General features: G+C 47.1%; 1 non-coding gene across 1 annotated transcript; it reads left to right on the forward strand.

The window, feature by feature from the left end:
- The first annotated feature begins 7,973 nt into the window (after positions 1–7,973).
- Positions 7,974–8,078, forward strand: LOC129684336 (U6 spliceosomal RNA). The gene has a single exon (XR_008721309.1). It is a non-coding gene; the product is annotated as a U6 spliceosomal RNA (small nuclear RNA).
- Positions 8,079–10,833: the final 2,755 nt, after the last annotated feature.

Below are 10,833 nucleotides of genomic sequence, written 5' to 3' on the forward strand. Positions count from 1 at the left end.
GTCCCCACACGCTCTTCCCTGCCTCTTTATTCATAAGTGGTGTGACATGGGGAGTTTCCAGCACTATTCTAGCTTCATAAACACTCCCATGTGCTCCCCCCCCCAGCCTTCATTTCTTTCCTTAGTTTCTGAAGCAATGTAATGGGCTACTTGGACTTTTTTTTCCCCTTTTCTAGAATTTGATTAAAATCACTCAGCCCAAAGCATCTGGAAAACAGGTCTTTGACCATGTTCTTCACTTCTTCAATGATTATGGATATATTCAGGCTCCTAATTTATATTGCTCCAACTTTAATTTTTGCCCAGAATTTGTCTGCTTATCCAGTTTTCATATTGTTGGTAAGATCAATTTAGTTTGAGTTCTTCATTCATTTCTCCAAGTGCCTATTTTCCCCTTATGTTCTGTCTTTACTAATGTAACTTTCCATCTTTTCCAGATCTGTAAGGATGCTTGAAAAGCTTGCCACTCATGGATCTGACTCTGTCCCCGTGAGGTACACGGGGGTTTCTGCCCTGCTGACTCTGTTTAATTCGGGCAGACTTCCCCTGGCTTTCACACACGGGTGGTCTTGTGAAGTCTCCTGTGAGCTCAGGGAAGACACTCCAGAGCCTGTCGACGGACATTCTCATGAATATAAATACTGTGCGGGGTGCCTTCATTTGCTCAGTTTTTGTGAGATGAGCAGCAATCTTCAGCACACCCTCCATGGTCCCCATTTTCCTCCCAGGTTCCCCAGCTGCCCTGCATCCCACAGCTCTGCTTGGGAACATGTTTTCTCCATCTTTTTTTTTTTTTTCAACTAAAATGACTAATTTTTGTCCCTTACAACAGATTTGCTCTGAATCTCATCTTCTTCCTTCTGATATTGAATTTATTGGACTCTATTTTGTTACTGTCCTGCACTTTCCCCTCCACCGACTTCTTTTGTTTCATCTCTCTGGAATGCAGACTGCTAGATTTCTTTCTGTTTTGCACTTTTTGAAGTTGGCCTGTCTTCTGCTTAAGTTGTCTCATTTATACTTAATCTGTGTTGTATTAGGGTCAACTTCTTTTTAATAAATTTATTTAGTGTGTGCAGGACATTTGTGGGGGTGTGGACGCTTGTGACACAGTGCACTTGAGGAGGTCAGGGGACAACTCAACAGAGTCAGTCCTTTTCTTTGTCCTTACCTGGGTTCTGGGAATTGAACTTGATGCGTTTCCCATATCTACTGATCCACTGGGCTAATTCTGTTTATCATATTTTCTTTACTTTTAAAAAGCCAGGTGTCGTGCTACACGTCTTTAATCCTAGCACTTGGGAGGCTGAGGCTGACGGAGCTCTATGAGTTTAAGGCTAGCCTGGTCTATTTAGTAGAGTTCTGGGTTAGGAAGGAGCATAGAGAGAGACCCTCCTTTAAAAGAAGAAAAGAAAGAAAGAAAAAGTTCTCACTTCCATTTCCGTCATGCATTTTATAATGAGACATTACAGTCAAGCTAACTTGATAAAGGAAAAAGTTTGAGTCAGCTCTGTTTTGGTAAAGTCTCAAGTTCAGAATCCTTGGCTTAGAGTGGGGACCACCGATGGCTGTCATAGCAGGACATGTATGGGACTGGGCATCACCTTTCAAGATGTGAAGCCAGAGAGGCTGGGAGCTACCTCGCCCATCATTGAAGACTAGGACACAGGCCTAGAGCAGACAGGTCAGGATTCCCTCTGACCTGAAACTGGGTATTTTGCCCCACCATGCTTACATGCCTGTCAGTGGGTAATCCTGTTCAGTACAGTGTCACCCTCAGCAGCGTGTGTACCCACAGGAATTTGTGCCATAAAGGAGAAAAGCAGCGCTGGAGAGCCTGGAGCTGCAGAGGGCACAGGAGCTAGGAAGGTCTCCGTTCTTGCTGATTCACACTCAGAGGCTGAGCTGGGAGCCTGAGGCAGGGCCAGCCTCGCCTGCCTCAGGACTTGCAGGGCGAGAGCTCTGCTAGAACACAGGAAGCTTAATGTCTTCTGTGTTCTGGGATCCAAGGCCCAAGATAGCCTCAATCAGAGCCCCTTTTCTGGGTAAAATGGTTCTTTCACAGAGACCATGTATATATAGGTGCTGTGAATAGCAAAGCTGAAGTTATATGTGCCAACTGTAGCCCAGCCAGCCATCTTCCAAATGTGACTGCATGAGGGTTCCCGGTAAGAGCCTCCAGTCAAGCCGAGGGACCCCAGAGCCACAGGGGCTAGAGTAAATTAGTATTTACTAATGCACCTGGGTGTTGGGGATGGAACCCTGGCTTTGAAGATGCCAGCTGCATGCCCGACCTCTGAGCTGCACCCACCGGCCTAGCTAATGCTTCACTTAAGGCCCCTAGTCTTGGGTGGTATATTTCAGAGCATAGGTGACCCACGAGGTGCTAATCAAACCCTCTGAACAGCAGAGATTGGCACCCTGTTGTCATCTTCTACTGTAGTCTCTGCTCCCTCAGCTGTGACCACAGGAGACAGGGAGAATGTGGGCACCAGCTCCTCTGGTGATCTCCTTGGCCAGCAGCCAGGTTGTTGTGCCTCTGTTGGCTCAGTTTCTACCTCTTGGAGGTGACTGATTGACAGCAGCTCCGAGAGAAAGGAGCTTGCTAAACAGCATTCTTCCTACTCCTCACAGGCCAACTGCCCCTGTCTTCACGTGAACAACCTCCTTCTTTCCCCCATGCATATACACATAACACAGACATATGCACACACACACATGAACACACACAACATCGCACAAACTGCATACATGTGTACATGAAGATATGTATAGATTGTATACATGTATACATGAAGATATGCATAGATTGAATGTATGGGCACATTTACATACACATGTATGCTCACACATGTAACATACATGTATACACATTCGTCACATGTGCACATCCAAAACACTCAAGCACACATGCATAGAAAAGATATATGGACACACAGGAACATTTACATGTGTGCGCATACTCACAGGCACCAGACATAACATATACATAGATGTATATACATGTAGCACACAGGAACACATACATCTTGAGCACATACATGCACTCACTTAGGGACATACATACTTAGATCCATGTGAGCATATACATGTAGGCACACATGTGGTACACACATATAGACACACACATGCACACAATGCATGCACATACTCACCCCCACCCCAGAATGAGATCACCTTCTGTCTCAGTTTCCAGCAGTTCCTCAGTTCTATCAACCTCCCCTTCTGTGATGTGGAGTCTGGAGCTGGGTTTTGGGCAGTGAGCCAACAGACTGCATCACATCTTGTTTGCACTGAATTATGGACTCCTCAGGGGGAGAACTGATCTTTGGTCCAGGAGTCCTCTGTGTTTCTCTTCCCGTCGTCGTCTGTGTTCCATTGGACCTTCGGTTGAGAATAGATCTTCTGTTGTTACTGATCATTTCCTAGCTTTCGTAGCTGCTGTGATAGGGTGTGAGCCCCCCTCACCCCCCTTTACCCCCACCCCTCATATTTCCTGTTTGGTCTCCTCCTGAATTCTGAGTTGTTCTAGGCTTTCTAGGAGGCAGCTGTATCTTTGTAAACACCGAGAGTTTGTTACCAGTTCCTTTTTCTGGAGAGTCTTACTTGTAGTATGAAGGTAGCCTTGCTGTCCAGGGTATGAGGTCAGTTACCAGGCCTGCCTCTGAGGGACGGGCCCCTCTTTGTAACCATACTGCCCCAGCCCATGGGGACTGCATTCTAAGTCCTGAATTGATGCCTAACACTGAGCCTAGTGCTGAACCATCGCATTCCTGTTCTCTGTGTGCAGAGGTGTGACATTTCGGTTGACAAACCAGGAAGGAGCAGATGAACAGGGGATTTTCAGACAGTCATGGCCACACATGAATGTGAGTCTGCACTCCCTCCTGTGACAACACACCTGAAGCAAGCAAACGGAAAGGAGGAGAAGACTGGTTTGGCTCACAGGCTTCATGCACTCCCTGATTGCTATCTGAGACGCTGCCTGGAGTTTGCCTGGCTGCGCATCACGGCAGGAGCCTGTGGCAGAGAACGCTGTTCACTCAGGATGAGAACAAAAGAAAGGAGGACCTGGGCCCGGACGTCCCTCCAAGGGTAGCCCCTCGTCCGTCTCAATCCTTCCACTGGGCTCCAACACCTCGAGTGTTGCCACAGGAGGGGGACACATGGCCTTTGGACACATTTCAGAATCATACCATAAAAATTGTTTGAAAAATTGCCAGCATCATGACTTTTGAGCTCAGGAGTCATTATTGAGAAGAATAAGGGTTACATGAGTACCAGCAGTGACACAGAAACTGTCTACCTGATAACTGAGACAGCTAATGGGAGGGTAGTATATACAGCATGGACACAGGAGGGTGAATCATGTTCAGGCAATGTGAAGTTTCATCCAGCTTCTTAAGCCTGATGACTTGTTTATTTCTAGATACTTGTCATTGATAATTTCAGATCACAGTTGGCAGCAGGATCCTGAAACCACAGATTAGGGGGGTAAGGAACTCTTGCTAGCTTTTCCTGGTATCTCTCAGGCCGAAAACTGAGAAGACATGAACTCCTGCTCCCTTGCTTCCTGACAATCTTGGGGACACATCTCAAATTTCACTGTTGAGTTTGCTACAGGAAAATCTATTGAATTAAGAAAGCTCCTAGAATCTATTTATATGTCATAAATGAATGTCAAATTTCATCAGCTACCTCATGTAAAACAATCATGCGAGTTTTCTTTTTAGTTTTTTAACATAGTGGAGAGAATAAATTCATAGGTTGAGCCATTCTTTAAGCTCTGAGTTCTAATGCTCTCTCACTGCAACCTGCTAATCTTTTGATTTTACTGTGGTTGTAATTTATTAATACAAAGTTATTTAAGCTTTTGGAAAATGTTTAAAGTGAAATAGCTCCAGTTTCTTCCTTTTATGTCTCATTCGACAAGGAAGAGGGCAGACGTTTTCAGTCTTCCCCTGTTCTCAGATTTACACAAGTCTAAGTTTGTGAAAACCTCTCTAAACAACTCTAGTTAGAAGGTGTTGAGGATAGGGAGTTAGTCCCGAAGCTAAGAGTATTTGCTGCTCTCGAAGAGGACCCAGTTTGGAACCCCAGCACCCAGGTCTGGAGACCCTCCAGCTGCAGGCAGGGTCTCCATCGCCCCCTTCTGGCCCTGCTGGTACTGCACAATGTGACACACCCGTACACAAAAACAAATGTTTAAAAAAAAAAGAGATACATCAAAATGAAAATGACCTAAGAGTGATCAGCAATATTCTTAGTCTCCAGGAGTCCATGAGGGGTCTGTCTGTCCAGAATCTTACAGTAAATGTGTGACCAGCTGGGAACTTAACTGCCTATGGTGTTTAGAGATGGTTTTTGGGACATGATAAGATTAGATCAGCACAGCGGGGCCCCATGATCAAATCCCAGTGACTCTGTAGAGAGATGGCGACCCCTCATGGATGACCTTACACTCATTCCCATCACTATTTGTAGCCACAGAGACCGTTGTTTGAACTTCCAGCCACTGTCATTCTTTGTCCGGCAGTAGTCTGGGATGAGGCTTCTGGATGAAGAACAGAGGGACCCCGAGACCTGAGGTTCTGCTTCTCTCAGGAACAGCTAGAGCACTTTGGGGGGGGGGCTGGGTGCCAGGCAAGGCTTCAGGTCTCACCAGGGGAGGTGGAAGTGAGTTTTCCACCAGGTGTTACCGTTAGTTAGCGCTTTTAAAATGAGATTGCTGGTGGCAATGGAATCTGTAGCATTTTAAAGCCTATGGTGATACCAAAGTGTTACAGCCCTTTGGTTAAGCTGCTGTGCTAAGCACCGCAGAGGATGCTGGCAGACACCTCAAACTTGCCAGAAGGAGGGTCTGGCAGGCCGAGGGAGGGTCCAGGCCCAGTGGGTGCCTCCTCAGTGGTCAGCAAGCTCATGGTGTGGTGGTAGGGCAGGCTCCAGCCAGCCTGGCCAGCAGCTAAGCCCTGGGAGTTCAATTTCCAGGGAGAAGAGAAGCGCTCTCTTTCCCAGAATAAATGGCGGATCTTGGGGCGGAGGGAGGGGGGATGGCGGAAAGCTGATGGTATCATGCAGCATGCAATACTTTTATTTTGTGTGAAATCGGGGATTTCTAAACCTTTGGCAGTGGGTGGGGTTTTGAGGGCAGATGTGTTTGATTCCCTGGGGCTAGGGGTGCTAGGGATACTTGATTTACATGTAGTAATCTTTATATGTAGTAATTTACAGTAGTGCCTCATTTACATGCAGGGTCCTATCACAAGAAGAGAACACAGTGGGTGGGGGAAAATCTCCAGGTACAGTTGAGGGTGGAGTATTTCCAGGAATCCCCAGGGGCACCCTGCTGGGAAAGGGAGTCCACCATTCTAGACTGAGCTCAGAGGCTATCTGGAAACATTAGACTTCGACCTTATCCAGCAGCATCCCACAAGCCGCTAGCACTGTGAACTAGATAAACCCATTTTCCTTATAAAGCAGATGGCCATGGGTCTGCTGTTTTTAGCAGTGAAAAACTGACTCCTATAAATGGGAGATTAGTTATGAGCTGCTGACAGAGCTGTGTGCATCTGTCTGAATGTAAAGGGGTGTGTTTATTTGGGGGGTGCTACAAGTAACAAAGAGCAAGGGTTCTCCAACAAGAGCGTGAAGTAGAAGCAATTAAAAAAAAAGCTCTAAGGTTGAATGTACAAATGCATATGTAAATTTAAAAAATAGAATTGAAACAACCCTTCTGAACTATTCACAAAGGTTACCTCCAGACGAACAGGACAAAGAAGCCAGAGAGAATGAGCGTAATTGCAAAAGAACTCTTATGTTTGATTCTTTGCATTTTGGAACTGATTGACTATTTTAACAGGGAAAAAATGTTTTTCATACTATCTTTGATTCTTAAGACCAATTCTTTTTTTAAAAAAATTAAAAGATCATGCCAGTCACATTTTGTTTTTTCAGACAATGAAAATAAAACTGGAAATGAACAAGAGGACAGTATCCCTAAATCTAGGCACTTGGAAATTTAAAAACAAATCTAAATAATGTGAGTGAAACAATAAATCAAAACTGAATTATCAACAATTTAGAAATGAGCTACAATAAAGGCTCTCCATAAAAGCCCCCAGGATACCGCCCAAGCCGCGGTACTTAGAGGAAAATGAATAGCTGTAAATGCAGTCATTAGAAGGAGGAGAGATTGAAAAGAATTCAGCTTTCACCTCAATAAGCGCGGAAATGAACATCAAAATAAATCCAGAGAAAGCCAATGGAAGAAATTAATGTAGAAAAGGAGCAGGAATTAATGAAATAGAATAAAACAATGGTGGGCTCTCGCTATAAGAATGAAAGAATGCGTTTGAAGACAACAGATAAACTAAACAAAACTGCCACATTTGTGCAAGGAAACACACACTAGCCATGAGCATGAAGGGGCCTTCCGAGTGCACTATTTGCTAAAACACAGGGACGCACAAAAACCAAATTTTGCCAGTAAATCTGATCATCAAAAGCAATGTAGGCATTTTTAGGAAGAAATGGGTCTGTGCAAGGGAGAAGTCTCCATCTCAGAGCTGAGAAGAGCTCCGTCCCAGCCCTGCCAGCCAGGATGCCCTTACACTGGGGAAGCTGTGTTCCACCCTCCCACACACCCCCACCCCCCTCCCCCCACGCCGTCCTCATGGCTCCACTCTTTGGACCTGATGTGCTGGATCTGGTCTTTGGACAGCTGTGGATGGCCAGCAGTGGGGTTCTGCTGGGTGGTCTTGGGGGAGGGTAGACCTCAGAGTGCTGTAAACCGTTTTGGGTAGTTTCCTGCCTCAACGTCCAGCCTCAGTCCACAGCCAGGAACACTAGGGGTCCACACTGAATCAGGATGAGTCAGGGTTGGGGTAGGGTGGGGGGGATAAAGAACAGATCTATCCCCAAAGAGAGTGAAGAGGGCAGCCTAACAGGGAAAGGAAGCTACAAAGAAGCGAGGAGTTCGCTTCGGCAGCACATATACTAAAATTGGAACAATACGGAGAAGATTAGCATGGCCCCTGAGCAAGGATGACATGCAAATTCGTGAAGCGTTCCATATTAAAAAAAAAAAAAAAAAAAAAGAAAGAAAGAAAAAAAAAAAGAAATGAGGAGAAAAAGACTGACCCCAGGTGGGCAGTTTCATGGGGAATTTCTACCATATCTTTAAGAAAAACAGGTGATCTTTGGCTGGGAACCCTGGACCCTGTGTTCAGTCTTCCCACTGTTAGTGAATGTAAGTTCATGAGTCATAGGTCCAGGGGTGGGTTAAACATAACTGGACTGGGAATTTCCTAGGAAGCTTCTGATTCCCTCTTCTGATGGGCTAGGCCCTCATAGTAGAGACAGAGAAGATGGGGACCACAAAACAGGAAATGGTTAGTTCATTAATTCGTTTGTTCATTCATTCAGTCACTCATTCATTCATCAGTCCCTGTGCTGTTTGAAGCATGAAGACTACAGCAGTGAGCAAATAGGAAATCCCTCATGTTAGTATTTATTATAAAATGATGCCACATACAACAGATCTGATATGAAAGAATTTATTGGATGGAGGTGGAGAGAGAGAGGAGAAGAGGGAGAAAGGGAGGGAGAAAAAGACATGGTGGGGGAGGGGTGCCCTGACAGAGAAACAGAAGCAGAGAGAGCAAGAGAGGAGAATAAGAGAGAGAAGAAAGAGGCAGGGGTCCTTTTATCCTGGGCCCTTGGCTTTGGTGACCAAGGATGACATCAAGGTGCCTAAGCAACCTGGGAGTGGACTAGTGCATCAAGATTTGTGAACTGATACCTAAGGCCTCAATAATAACTTGGGAAGTGGTCCCAGTGCAAAAATGGCCAATTCAAAGGTCCTGGGGCAGGAGCAAGCCAGCCAGTTCAGGAAACAGTTGGGAGGCCAGGATGGCTAGAATGATATAGTTGGTGTCACAAATGAGAGTAGAGCTGGGAAGGCACAGGGACAAGATCGGCTTTGCTCTTCAGAAGATTTTTCCCAGGCAGGATGATGAGAAGAATGTGAGGGTCAAGGTCAGAGCAGACTAGGGTCACTGTCTGGAGGTGGGACGGAACGGTGGAGGTGAGAGCGTGAGTCTGGCAGGATTGGCCAGTGGTTCTCTGAGGAGCTGAAGAAGGAATGGAGGGTGGTACTCAAGCAGCCCTCTGTAGAGTCCCTTGGGTGAGCACCAAGGCTCTAGACCTCAGTGGAGAGGGCTGGGCTGGGGCCTGTGCACTCCTTCTGCAGGGTGGGCAGGGGTTCAGTCCTGGTGGCCACGGGATGGAGGGAGAAAGTGCAGAAGGGACAACGTGAGGCTCGGGGAATAGGACAGGCCTCAGACTTGAGTCTGGTCCCGCACCTGCTCTGACTGTGTCTCTCAGCGCCCCACTCTTTCGAGCACAGTTTTTCTGCTATTAACTGGCTAGGCCCCCAATCACCAGCCTCAGCGGAGACTGCCCTGGCTCCACGCCTCCCTGCTGGCAGCCGCTGAGATTCACGATTTCAGCCTGACACCATAGTAACCACTTAGTGTGGTTCAAGATTCTAGTGTCATCCCTGGTCGCGCTTGAATAGGATGAGGCAGGATGGGGGAGGGGAGGGCCCTGCAGACCAGCAATTATTTCTCAGTTGCCAAGGAAAATGTAAACAGAAGGTCAGCCTTGGCCTGGACTCTTTGTTTTATTTCTTCTTTTTTTTTCCTCCTTTGCAAGATGGGTTGATTTGGGGAGATTAAATTGTGTGTTATTTCTACTCCCTGGCTTCCCATCCTCCTGTCCGCCCAGTGACAGAGGCAATGCAGCTGCAGTGATGGAGACTGGGAATGCATGGCAGCTGCAGCTCCAGCCTCCCTGGCATCTTGAGAAGCCCTGCCCAGCTGTCCCCACCCATCAGAGTGTAGCCCAGAGCCCGGACTGGGGTTTTAGCCTGAGGTCAGAGGGAGTGGAGTGAGTGTGAACTCTTGTGGCCAGAGCAGGATGGACCAGCAGAAGAACAAAGAGTCGAAAGAACCATTCAGGCAATTCACAGAACAAGGAAAAACAGTGAATTGTGCTGATTTAAGTTGCTGAAGCTGAGCATGGTGACACACGCCTTTAGTCCCAGAGCTTGGGAGGCAGAGGCAGGCAGACCTCTCTAAGTTTGAGTCCAGCATGGTCTACAGAGCTAGTTCCAGGACAGCCAGGGCTGTTACACAGAGGAACCCTGTCTAGAAAGAGCAAACAAATGAACAAATGAGAAGAACAGGACAGAAGCCTACCACACAGGTACTCTGAAAGGCTCTACCCTGCAGGGTATCGAGGCAGATGCTGGGACTCATAGCCAAACTTTGGGCAGAGTGCAGGGAATCTTATGAAAGAAGTGGGAGATAGTAAGACCTGGAGAGAACAGGAGCTCCACAAGGACAGCAACAGATCCAAAAAGTCTGGGCACAGGGGTCTTTTCTGAGACTGATACTCCAGCCAAGGACCACTCATGGAGATGGCCTGGAACCCCTGCGCAGAGGTAAGCCCATGGCAGTTCAGTATCCAAGTGGGTTCCATAGTAATGGGAACAGGGACTGTCTCTGACATGAACTGATTGGCCTGCTCTTTGATCACCTCCCCTTGAGGGGGGGGGGAGCAGCCATTCATGATGAGACCTGATAAGACTAGGATCAGAGGGAAGGGGAGGAGGAACTCCCTTATCAGTGGACTTGGGGAGAGGCAAAGGTGGGGAAGAGGGAGGGAGAGTAGGGTTGGGAGGGAGAGTAGGGTTGGGAGGGAGAGGAGGGTTGGGAGGGAGAGTAGGGTTGGGAGGGAGGAGGGAGGGAGCTACAGGGGGGATACAAAGTG

The sequence above is a fragment of the Psammomys obesus genome, unplaced genomic scaffold (genome assembly GCF_907164565.1).
Source record: "Psammomys obesus unplaced genomic scaffold, mPsaObe1.curated_primary_1811, whole genome shotgun sequence".
NCBI classification, from domain to species: domain Eukaryota; kingdom Metazoa; phylum Chordata; class Mammalia; order Rodentia; family Muridae; genus Psammomys; species Psammomys obesus.